The 13118-nt window shown below is 45.3% G+C and overlaps 1 long non-coding RNA gene across 1 annotated transcript in view; it reads right to left on the bottom strand.

The window, feature by feature from the left end:
- LOC116530794 overlaps positions 1–13118 on the bottom strand; it is a 79651-nt gene that overhangs the window by 58079 nt on the left and 8454 nt on the right. Inside the window, exon 2 of the long non-coding RNA XR_004260131.1 lies at positions 9185–9304. This is a non-coding gene — a long non-coding RNA (uncharacterized LOC116530794). The remainder of the gene's footprint in view (positions 1–9184; positions 9305–13118) is intronic.

Here is a 13118-nt window from a genome sequence, read left to right as displayed (position 1 = left end):
TGTGCTTCCTACTCTTTCCGGGTGATGCTGAGCCACTGTCCTGGGGTAGCACTTGCAGAGCCACTGCTGTACACAATGGAATCCTTGCCCAATATATTAATATCTAGTTCTTATTGTTTCCACGGAGTGCCTCAATACAGCAAAAGCCATCAATGCATGCTGAAGTCTCCGGGAGGGGAGTGGTTTGGCCTGCTCCAATAGGCAGTAGTACTGCTTTGCCATGCAGGCAGTCCAGTGGTTAAGAGGACCCGATGAGGAGTCACCCAGCCCCTGGTTTGAATCCTAACATCACCGTTCACTAGCTGTGAGACCCTTCATCACTGTGAGTTGCGTACCCTCTCTGGGGCTTGCTCTCCCCATGTGCAGATTGTATATAATATATCTCTCTCTGCAGGGAAGAGTCAGTCTACATGCTGAGGGTATCTTGGGTGGATCTTCACTCAGGACCATTCCTCTGGACTGCAGATTCTTATCCCACTTCTTACCAAAGTAATGAGCATTGCACACTTGAATCTGTAAAGCTTAATTCCTGCCACCTTCCTCCTCCACATCTTCTTCTTCCACATTCTCTCATCCCTCAGTCTTCTTTATCTCAGTTACAGGTAATTCATCCCTCTGGTTGCTCAGCTCAGAACTGCTGAGATCCTTCCACCAGCCAGTCTGAGCCCTGTGGTCTCAACACACAATGCCCTCACCATATCTCTACCTACAGAGCCTCTCATGCTTCCAGCTCCAGTTGCACTGGGCACCCTCACAGCCCTTCTGCAGAGCTGGGAATGGCCAACATCCTGCAGGCCCTCTCATGTCCCTGCAAGATTCCCGACGTTGGGAGAGAAAGCATGCATGTTCCCTCCTTTGCTGCTCCCCAAAGGAAAGGCCACCTGCAGCCTTATATTTGCAAGAAACTCATGCTAAGAGCATCTGAGCCCAAGAAGACAGAGTCCTGTCCTCCGATGGCCAGCTCTCAGGCCTTCTCGAACCTCTCCCTTCCCTGCCAGGTGTGACCTTGTATTCTGTATGCCTGTGGTTTGGCTCTCTTCCTCCTCACAAACATGTGTGGTGTTCTTCTAGCAGAGGGATTGATGTATTTATACATGTATCATACCTTCCCCTCTGAGGACGGGAGCACGCCTTGCCCAAAGCCCCCCGCCAAGGCTGAGCACAGGGACTCAACTCTGAGGACTTTTGCTGACTGATAAGTCCCCACTGGGCAGGTCTGAGGTTTCTCCCCCAGCCATGCACCCTGGCCGTGTGCTAGTCTGTGTGTGTGTGACCCTCTGGCGGACACTGTACATAGCATGGACGTGGAAGACAAGCCTGGAGGTGATGAATCTGCCGGAGTGAACAGCACCCACAACACAGGGCAGGTCATTGTAGGAAAAGATCACCTGGGGCAGCACCCAAGGGTGGAGTCAGGCGAGGGGCTAGAATCTCAGCAGTTCTTGGGGGAGATAAGGACTTCATAAGACACAGATGGCAATGGAGGAGAGAGGAGGAAAGGGGAAAAGGGGTGGGAGAGTGCGCTCTACATAAGGAAGGCGTGAGGGCAGAAAAGGGCAGTGGTGTGTTCATGGAGTGGATTTCCGTCCTGTGTGATGGCAGCTCGGGACAAGCTGGGCACTGGGGAGAGTGGTGGTGGCAGGAGTATGAGCTACAAGTTAGAAGTTCCCCGGCTTCCTCCTAGGAGGAAAAAGAGTTGTGGAAGCACACCGACAGCCCTGGAAGGGAAAAGTGTTCATCGAGAAACCACTGACTCAGGATATCCCTGGCCCACACCCCTGTGAGCAAGTGCGCCACGGAGTCACATCAATCTCATAAACCCTGTTGTTGTCCTGTGACTGGCACCATTCACGCATGGCAGTTTTATGCATCAAAAATGTCCATTTTTCAGAACCAAGTGAAGTGGCTCATGCCTATAATCTCAGTGATTCAGGAGGCCATGGTAGGAGGATCGCTTGAGTCCAGGAGTTGGGACCAGCCTGGGCAACATAGTGAGACCCCGTGTCTACATAAAAATGTTTTTTAAATTAGCCAGACATGGTAGTGCATGCCTGTAGTCCAGCTACTTTGTGGGCGGCTGAAGCAGAAGCATTGCTTGAACCCAGGAGTTTGAGGCTGCAGTGAGCTGTGATTACACCACCACACTCCAGTTTGAGCAACAGAGCCAGATGCTGTCCTCATAAAGATGTCCATTTTTGAAAAAGCAATCATCTCAGTAACGCCTCAGTATTTGTATTTTGATAGTCCCCTGTTTTAAAATGATTATTAATATTTAAACTTACATGAAGCCTCTGATCCTAACCCAGTAGAAGGCCACCTCTAGCCAGAGACCAAATGCTGGTGTTTGAAGCTCAGCTTTGTCCTTATCTGTGCGTGCTGGACGCCCACTGTACCTCACTGCCCTTATGTGTAAAGTGGGGATCATAATAGTGTCCACCTCACAGGGGTGTTGTGAAGTTCAATGACTCAATAAGCATAAATTGCCCATAGACCCAGGTACATGGCAAACACTCATGAATGTTAGGGAAGCACTCCAGGTAGGAGATGGGCGTGGGAAACACTTCCAGAAGCAGTGGGCAGAGGTAGAGTGATATGCACGTAGCAGAGAGCCTCAGGAGTCTCCAAGTAGGAGCAACTGATCACATGGGGGCTGCATCTCTGGAGGGTGGGATTAGGTCACAGAGGTCCCAGGGGCTGGCTCTGCAGGGAAGGCTCAGCTCCCACCATATTATCACACACTTAAGCTACACGCAGGGCTAACGGCAGAGCCATCGATGGGGTGCTGGTAAGGCAGGGGACCCCAGGAATCAGCCCACGCCCTGCCATGACAGCCCCAGCAGACCTCCCAGTTCCCCCCAGCTCCCTACCACAGGACTTTATGTTTCTACCCACAGACCTGGCTTTGATGGAGCCTGCATTTTGTTTTGTTTCAGAAATACTGTAGTAAAATGAGTGTATCTTTCTGGTTATTAATTTTCTGATTTTTTTGTTGTTGTTGCTTATTTATCTAAATGTAAGACGTTTTATTTCCCAATCAGCTGCTACACGAAGTGTGAGGTACAACTGGAAATCTAGCTCCACGTAGCTGAAACTCTCTCAGTTGGAGTTAAAAAAGACATCTTTTCCCCTTTGTAGGAAAGAAAAGCAGACAAAGCAAGGAAGAGAAGAAAAAAAGAGAGAGAGAACAATGAGAAAAAGAGGGGATGGGAAGGGGTGGAGGAAAGAGGAAAGGGAACCCGGTTTGATTATGTTTTGCTTATTGCTGCATTGCTCAGGGGATTGCCTACTTAAGTCTGACTGCCAGGCTAAGCTCCCAATCCCAGTTCTTTCCTGTGTTCATAGGAACAGCTAACACAGTGTTTTTCCCCCACAGCTGCTGTAGACCTGGCCACTGTCAAAAGGTGCAGCTGGAAGTATGAGTGCAGGGAAAGCCCCCAGAGCCATCGGGGCTAACCGAGGTGGAAGAAGATGGGGCTCAGGGCTCCGTCAGGGTCAGACTAGGTTGGCTTGCTATTAGAGCTGAGAATGGAAATTCCTCAGCGTGTACAGAGCAGTTGCCTTCAGGCTCTGCATTGGCCACTGGCTTGTGATCCTGACTCACATCAAGGTACAGGCCAGGCTTGATCCTCCTGGACAGAGAAGAAACCAAAAAGTACTTCCCTTTTAGGGCTCTGGTGCCCAGACAAAGAAAAACCCAATGGCCATCCAAAGAAAATTCTTGATGACACTAATTCTTGCTCTAAATACTGCTGTGATGGTTAATTTTATGTCCAACTTGACTGGGCCCCAGGGTGCCCAGATATTTGGTCAAACATTATTCTAGGTGCTTCCAAGGGGTGTTTCTGGATGAGATTATCATTTTAAAAGGTAGACTGAGTAAAGCAGATGGCCCTCCCCAGTGTGGGTGGCCTCACCCAATCTATTGAAGACCAGCATTAAAAACAAAGCCTGACCTCCCCTCAGTAAGAGAAGACTCTTCCTACCTGCCAGCCTTGAAACTCGAATATCAGCTCTTTGTGGTTTCACAACAGCCTGATGGCCTTCACACTCAAACTGAGATGTTGATTCTGTAGGTTTTGGGCTTGTCAGCCTCCACAATCACATGAGTCAATTCCTTATAAGAAATCTGTCTATCTGTCTGTCTATCTATCTATCTATACATACATGCATACATACATCTATCTATACATACATACATCTATCTATACATATATACATATATGTATCCATCCTTCCATGTATCTATCCATTCATCCATCCATTTATCTGTCTATGCCTCCATCCATCTATCCATTCATGTATTTATTTAATCTATCATCCACCTATCATCTATCTATTAACTATTTATCTACATCATTCATCTATTGATATATATCTATATCTATCATTTATCTATATCTATCATCTATCTATGTCATCTATTTCTCTACCTATTATCTATCTATATCTATTACTTATCTATCTACCCATTCATCTGATAGGTTCTGATTTTCGGGAGAACCCTGACTAATACAACTGCTGCCCTGAAAAATCACAGCCTGAACCTGAGTACCAGTGTGCTGCTACCTTGCCAGAGGGATGGAGGGAGGCTGAGATCCAGGAATTCCCAAAACACTATCCTCTCAACAAAGTCTTTCAAACCAGAGGACTCTCATCCATGCGAGGCAGGGTGGGGGTATGGCACGTGGAGCCAGGGGAGAGGCACAGGATGAAGCCACAGGGAAAGGGGGACAGGTCCTCCTATAGATCACTTTGATGACATAATGAAGCTCAATCATTAACTTTTTTCATTAAAGCAGATAGATAGTAATAAATAGAATACAAACGTTCATGACTTAAAAACAAATCATGAGATGATAGAGAAACTTCGCAATTGCAGTAGGCTGTGGGCTCTGCCTTCAAGATTCCTTTTCCCCTGCAGTGACTTGGAGCAGTTGCTTGTTTCTTATTTCCTATCCAAGGGAAAATATCTGACCATCAGAGGAAGAGCGCAGGGCCACCAGGGGCTTCATGGGTTGGCTGTCTCCTCGACCACGTTTCACATCCTGAGTCAAATTCACATGTTGGGGGACCAAAACCTGGGGCACGAACTTGACCTCTAAACTTCAAAGTCCCCTCCTCTGCCCTGCTTGTGACAAATGGCCTGTCCTCACCCATCCCAGTGCTCAATAACCACAGCTTTCCTCCAGAGAGGACATCTCAATGAAACAGATCTGGAAAGCCCATCTGGACCTTAAGGGGAGGCGTCCGGGATTTCCCCTTCTTACTTCAGCCTTTCCGTGTGGAATCCACCCATGGTTCCAGGCAGAACATAGAGCCTCCTTGCACCTCACCTGGCCTCAGCCTCTGAACACAAAGCAGAAACTCAAGCTTGTTCATCTAGGCAAAGGAAAGGCAGCTCCCATAGTTGAACCACTCTGGTCTCAAAGGCTAAGTATTTCACACCCTTCCTGAGGTTTTTGTTAGGTTGGTCCTTGTGCTCTGCAGGATCCAGCCATGCATCTAACTATCTGTCCATCTATCTACCTAGCTAGCTAGCTAGCTATCCATCCATCCATCCACCTATCCATCCATCCATCTATTTATCTATCTATCTATGTATCCATCCATCCATCTATACTCTTCAGGAGCCAGGCAGGATCTCAATCAGGGGGAAGGAAGCACGAGAGGCTGATTCACAGGCACAGATCTCTTTATTGGCTGGAGGATGGGCCACCATGACATGCCTCTATTTTACCTTGCTTGTTTCACTGCATACACACATGCACACACACGCAAGCACACATGTGCAAGCACAGCTCTACATCATGCCTCCAAAATTTTCCAGGGTTGCCCAAGCCTGGTTCACCGGAGAACTGCCTTCTCAGGAACTCTCCAATTACCATACGGAGCTATGTGGTCACTTTCATGTGCACCTGCAGGTTGCATTCCCACCCCCACCTTCTCTTCCCTCTATCATCTCTTCTCTCCTTCTGTGGCTCTGCTTTCTCTCCTACTGTCATGACAGGGATGGCCCTACAGGGCCAGGGGAAGAGGGGATGACCATCCAGGAGACCCGGCCTCTGCTTCCAGCGCCAGCACTGATGAGGAATCACACACCCTCCTTGCACTTGTCTCCCTGCTGCCTCCGTGGACTTGACATTGGTTTTCCTGCCATCCATTTCCCTAGGAGATTGGAAGAGTTAAGGGGCACTTTGTCATCCATGAACCTAAAGATCACTGGAGTCAGCTGCATTATCTGTGGCAAGCCACATGCTGGCTCAATACCGTGTTCCTGCAGCTTTCTGGGCTCCATGCTGTCTGTTGCTGAATCTGAGGCAGCACCCCTCTCCTCCATTCTTCCCCCACCACAGGGGCTAGAAACCTGGAAACTATATTTTCTGGAATCTCATGAAATGGGCCAACGAGGGAAACAGTTGCCCAGTATTTAATGGGCAGGAGCCATATCATTTTTCCTGGGACAGCAGTGGCAGATGCACAGGTTCTGCTGGATGAACTTGGATGACAGCCTGCAAAGTCCCAGCTATGCGCAGGAGGCAACTGTAGCCATTGCTGGTGCTTGCTAGCAAAGTCTGGAGTCTCTGAAAGCCAGCAGCATGTCAGAGAACCTCAGCCAGTTCGACCTTCTCTCCTCTGACCTTTCAAACGGCTTTGGAAGCGTTACATTGCCAACGTGAAATCCCTTTCTACTTGAGATAGGCACATCCTGTGCTTCTGTATGTGCATTTGTGTCTTCCTCTCTGATACATCTAGTCCTGAAAAAGCACCAAGCATCGGTTGCATATTTAACTCGATGTCTGAAATGTGGGCTTACATGGAAATATCCAAGGACATTGGCATAAAACAAGGTATTGCTGTCAATGGAGGACTCTTAGCTCTGTGAGGGAATGACAGGGTTAGCAGAAGGCCTCAGTATTTTCAATAACGAGCTTTCCGAAAAATGTATGTTTCAATGCTGTCCCATTTCTTTTTTTTTTTTTATTTTCTTTATTATTATTATTATTTTTTTTTTGAGATGGAGTCTCCCTCTGTTGCCAGGCTGGAGTGCAGTAGCGTGATCTCAGCTCACTGCAACCTCTGCCTCCCGAGTTCAAGTGATTCTCCTGCCTCAGCTTCTCAAGTAGCTGCGACTACAGGCACGCGCCACCATGCTCAGCTAATTTTTGTATTTTTGTATTTTAGGGGCTTTACCATGTTGTCCAGGATGGCCTCAATCTCTTGACCTCGTGATACCCCGCCTCAGCCTCCCAAAGTGCTGGGATTATAGGCATGAGCTACTGCACCCAGTCAGTGCTGTCCCAATCACCCATTACATTGCGTGGCCCTTGGAGGGCAGAGAACAATCTCTTTTCTTCTTGTGTAAATTAAATCCCTCTGTAATAATTTCCAAGTAACTAGCTAAACCATTGGTTGTCTTATAACTTTGTAGCTTTAAATATTGCTGGCAAACACGTTTAACCCTCAGAGAATCTGAAAGCTTGTGTTTAAGAGATCATCTAATCTGATAGTAGCCACGATAAGTGGTTTGAGTTGGTTTCCCCGTGGCGTCCCAGAGAGTGCTAGGGAGCTACGGCCAAGGCTGGCACCCAGTACCCTCCAGAATATCCTATGCCACCTGCTCTCTGGCCTTGATGCTGAACACACCATTTTTCTACTTTCATCGGATTTTCACTTTGTCCTCTTCTTTTCAATAACGGCCACAGTGCATTTTATAAAAACGGGGGGATTCTGTCTTTAAGACCATCAGGAATAAGCCAAGCTGTTTGAATGTAGAGAAATAAGGACCAAAGATAAAACAGCTCAAATCCCCAGAGAGGCATCTGGGCACTAAAGTACACCAAGCACAATGGGTGAAGATGCTGGGCACCCAGCAGTGAGAAGGAGAAGTCCATGATTCACACTGGAGACACTGGGGACTCCGAAGTGGGGAAGGAGAGAGGGGGCAAGGACTGAAAAGCTTCTTATCAGGTACTATGTTCAGTATTTGGGTGAGGGGCTCAGCAGAAGCTCAAACTTCAGCATCATGCAATATGCTATGGAACAAACCTGCACATGGACCCTGAATCTAAAATACAAAATAAATAAATCAAATTTTTAAAAATCCTTTCACCTCTGCCATGCACCACATCACATACACAGGGCTCACCCACACCCGGGGAGAACGTCAGGTTGGGCATGTCCACCAGGGAGCAGGACTCTTGGGGACCACGTCACACACTGTCCTGATGAAACTCCCATTCCAGCCAGGGAGATGCACTCTGCGTGTAACCGGAAGGGCGGCAGCCAGGCGCAGAACAGCGGGCAGTGTGGGAGGGCATCTGGCTCCATCCCCACTGCGGTAGGGCCTGGCCCAGTTCAGAGCCCCTACCGCCTGCCTTCCTAAAATGCAGCTCAGCCTCCTCTCTGCTCACAGAGGCACCTCACACATTTGTGACAACTGGCACTGGCTTATACATCATCTCAGATAGCAACTGTCTGTTTTCTCAGACACCCACTTTAATACCCTGACATTTCTGTTCAGCCCATAACATTCTGTCAATTGTTTACGTCTTGCTTTTGCACGGATCGCCTTTCCTGCCACGCTCTCAGCCCTCCCCAGCCTGGTGCGTGCTGTTTAGCAAGAGGCCGGGTGTCACCCCCTCGCCATCCACACCACTGGATTTCCAAAGAAGTGTGCTATATCCCCACACCAATCATCTCCCAAGGCACTCACAGAGGATGCTCCTGTCTCAGGGTAGATGCTGGCTACAGAAAGGCAGTTTGTTGGGGGCTCTGTTCACCCACAGGAACCTAACCAGGGATTTCTTCTCTGCCTGCCCCAGTTAATAACCAAAAAGGCCGGTTGCCAGAAGCTGCAGGGGGAGAGAATTGCCCTCCTTTCCATCTGCCTCATGTCTGGCCCATCAGTAGGACCTGCTGTCCATCATCTGGCCACCCACCCTGTCTCCCCTCCCTCAGTCTGGACTCCACCCCCTCTCACTCACCCCTGCAGGCACTCAGCCTTTATCCAGACCACACACAGCACAGTGGTCTTAAACCATAGTGCACCGCTGCCCTGGAGCCACCCGATAAGGGGCTTCCTGCTGCCCTAAGGATGCAATCCAACTTCCCCTCCATGGTCTACAACGCCCAGCATGATCTGCCCACTGCCCCCTCCCTGACCATCTCAACCCCTCATACACACCAGGTCAGGCCACTCTCCTAAGTGAGTTAATGCAGGTTGTTTTTCAGGTCCTCTGGCTCCTTTCCATGTCAGCGTATGAGCATGTGCTGTTCCGTTCACATGGTCTGCTCCCTCCCACACCTATGGAAAAAGGAGAAATTCTGTAACTAGTGGCGTTGGGACAAATGAACAAGCATTTGGGAAAAAAAAAACAACAAAAACAATGTTTAGTTCCTACCTGGCTCCTACCTATCCTGCAGGCTTTGACTTACACATTAATTTCTGAAACAGAAATCTCCCATATCGATTCTTTGTCTGATGTTGCTTGTTAGAATTTTCAGGCATTTGATGAGTTTGTCTGTTTACCTTTTTTCCTGTCTGCATGCCAACCTGCAAATCTCAGCAAGGCAAAAACTAGGCCAGTGTGGCTCACCGTTGAATCCCTAAGCATCACATTGCCTGACGTAAGATACAAGCTCAATAAACATCTGTAGGATGCAGGAATTAGTGAATCAATGAACGCTAACTCTGCAGTGTGGACAATGGGAGCCCATTGTATGGTTCAAAATGTGCAAGGGCAGGGGGTAGGATCTTGTCATACTCTCTATTAGAAGGCATTCTGAAAGTATAATAATTAAAACAATGTGGCATTTCTAAGAAAGAGCGAATACAAGGCCAGGCACAGTAGCTCATGCCTGTAATCCCAGCAATTTGAGAGGCTGAGGAGAGAAGATCACCTGAGGTCAGGAGTTTGAGACCAGCCTGACCAACATGGTGAAATCCCATCTCTCCAAAAATTCAAAAATTAGCCATTATATGGTATGGTGGTACATACCTGTAGTCCTAGCTACTTGGGAGGCCAAGGCATGAGAATTGCTTGAACCTGGGAAGCAGAGGTTGCAGTGAACCAGGATTGCACCATTGCACTCTAGCCTCTGCAACAGAATGAAACTCCATCTCAAATAAATGAGTGAATAAAAATAAAAGAAAGTGTGAATAAAAAAATTAATCAACAGAACAGAAAAAAGATCCAAGTAAGAAAATATATCACTCAAACATTAAAAATCTTGCTTTCCAAATCAACCAGAAAATAAATTATTCAAAAATTGGTATGGACAGCTAGCCAACAACAAGAAGAAAAAATGAGCTACAATCCTGCCTCAATACAATGAAATACATAAATGTGAAATGACTAAATATTTGAATGGAAAAATGAAACCATTACATTATAATATAAAATTTCTGTTAATTACAGTGTAATCTTAGAATGAAGAAATCCAAAACATGAAACTAAGGGCAGAGCCATAGAGAAGACTATGATCTCTTCAACTAGGTAAAAATGAAAAACTCAAACTTAAAAAACAGTTATTGAGGTAGCAGGATTTCTAGCCATGGTGGAGAAAACTTCAGTAAACTTCTCCCCATAAAACAAGTAAAAACTGGACAAAACTATCAAAAACAAACACTAAGAGCTCTGGAAATTGACTGCCTCTGTCCATTTGGACTGCTATAACAAAGTAACACAGACTAAGCGGCTTATAACACAACCTAATTTATATCTCACAGTTCTGGAAATTGAGAATCTGTGATCAGAGGGGTTGAGTTCTGGTGAGGGCTGGCTTCCAGGGTGTAGACTGCCAACTTCTCTTTGTATCCTCACATGGCAGAAAGAGAGTGACAGAGCTTTCTGGGGGCCTATTTATAAGGGATCTAATCCCATTCATGAGGGCTCCACCTCTCAAAGTCTTCAGCTTTAAATATCATCATACTGGGATTAGGGTTTGAACATATTAATTTTGGGGAGACACAAACTTTATCCATAACATTGACCCAAAGCAAACAACAAACTGGGAGCATGTATTCATGAAGACTGCAAGAATTTTGAGTAAGAACAGTAGGATCTAGTGACTTTCTTGCCTAGGGCTGCTCCATTTCCTTCCCCAGCTAACTTGGCATGGTATTTTTTTCAGGACAAGGCTGGCTGGGAAAACAGCATTTTCACTGCCAAACAGGGCTGATCTGTTTGGGAGTGAAGTACTTGGTTGTATTGTCAGTAAAAGTTGCAAACTCAGAAGAAAATTAAGGAGGAAAACCCACAGCCCTGCTAAAACTGCAGTCCCAGTTGGGGTGAATGGTAGGACAACCAGAAATTTAATGAGAATATCCTTGAAGAAATAACTAAGCTATACACACATCTTTGGCTACCTAGAGAGCCTCTAGCATGTGCCAGGAATACTCAAGAGAGCTCAACAGAAAGTAGAACTAAATCTAAAGGCAGATTTGAAAACTGCCTGAACGTGGGGTACAAGCTACAACCCATCTGCAAATCAGTCAGCAGAGTATGGAAGCACTGAGCATCTTCCAATGACTGACCGACTACTAATCTGTGCAGACACAGGAGCAACTCTTAGGAAATCAAGCTAAAGATAAAAATAAGAATTTAAGAAACTAAACAGTTGTATCAACCACGCATGATTAGAAGTCCGATTTCATATATGAAGTCCAGGCAAGTTACTTTTTTTTAATACTTACAGAAAAATTTATAATCCAGAGTTGCTACAAAATATTATTTTAAATGCCCAGTTTTCAACAAAAAAATGATAAGAAATGGTAAAGTATAAATTATACTCAGGAAGAAAAAAAGAGAATCAATATAAACTGATGTTGACTGGGCCCAGATGTTAGATTTGGATTTAGCAGACAGAGAGTTCAAAGCAGCTATTAGAAATGCATTCATGGTTCCATGGTGTAATGGTGAGCACTCTAGACTCTGAATCCAGAAATACACTCAAAGAATTAAAGAACACTATGTTTTAAAAATTAAAGAGAAATTACTGCTTCACATTCTATCAAAAAATGAACTCAAAATGGATGAGCAACCTAAATGTAGAGCTGAAACCATAAAACTCTTAGAAGAAACCTTAGGGTTAATCTCCACAATCTTGGATTTGGCAATCCAATTCTTAGATAGGACACCAAAAGCATGAGCAATGAAAGACAAATAGATAAATTAGACTTTATTAAAATAAAAACTTTTTATATCAAAGGAGGGTATCCTTAACGACAAAAGGACAACCTACAGAATGGGAGAAAATATTTGCAAAGCACATATCTAATGAGAATCTAGCATTCAGAATACATGAAGAATTCTTACAACTCAACAAGAAAAAATAAACACCCAATTAAAAAGTGGACAAGGTACTTGAATAGGCCTTTCTCCAAAATGATATGCAAATGGCCAACAAGTACATAAAAAAAAAAAATGCTCAACAGTATTAGTCACTAGGAAGATGAAAATTAAAACCACAAAGAGGTAACACTTTATACTTCATACAGAAAATAACATGGCGAGGACGTGGAGAAATCAAAAGTCTTCTACATCACTGGTACAACGTGACATGGTGCAGACATTGCAGAAAACAGTTTGTCATTTCCTCAAAAGCTAAACATGGAATTATCATATTACCTAGCAATTCCACTTACCCATATATCGTCAAAAGAATTAAAAATAGGTACTCAGACAAATACATGTACATGCATAGTTATAGTAGCACTATTCATGATAGCAAATAGGTGGAGACAGTCAAGTGTTTATCAACAGATGAATGAAGATATCATGGTATATACATACAATGAAATATTATCCAGCCATGAAAATAAATGAAGCATTGATATATGCTACCATGTAGATAAACCTCAAAAGCATTATGCTCAGTGAAAGAAGCCAGACACAAAATATCATAGGATACCATTTACATGAAATATCCACAAAAGGTAAATCCAGAGATAAAGAACGCAAATTGGTGGTTGCTAGGGACTGAGTGAAGGGAGAAATAGGGTGCAACTGCCTAACGGGCATAAGGTTTCTTTATGGAGTGATGAAAATGTTTTAGAAAAACATTGTGAATGTCCTAAATGCCACTGCATTGTACACTTTAAAATAGTGAATTACATG

Source organism: Sapajus apella, unplaced genomic scaffold (genome assembly GCF_009761245.1).
Source record: "Sapajus apella isolate SASKATOON/1434 unplaced genomic scaffold, GSC_monkey_1.0 scaffold68, whole genome shotgun sequence".
Taxonomy (NCBI): Eukaryota; Metazoa; Chordata; class Mammalia; order Primates; family Cebidae; genus Sapajus; species Sapajus apella.
Note: the sequence above shows the minus strand (reverse complement) of the source record. Positions and strands in the feature narration are given on the sequence as shown.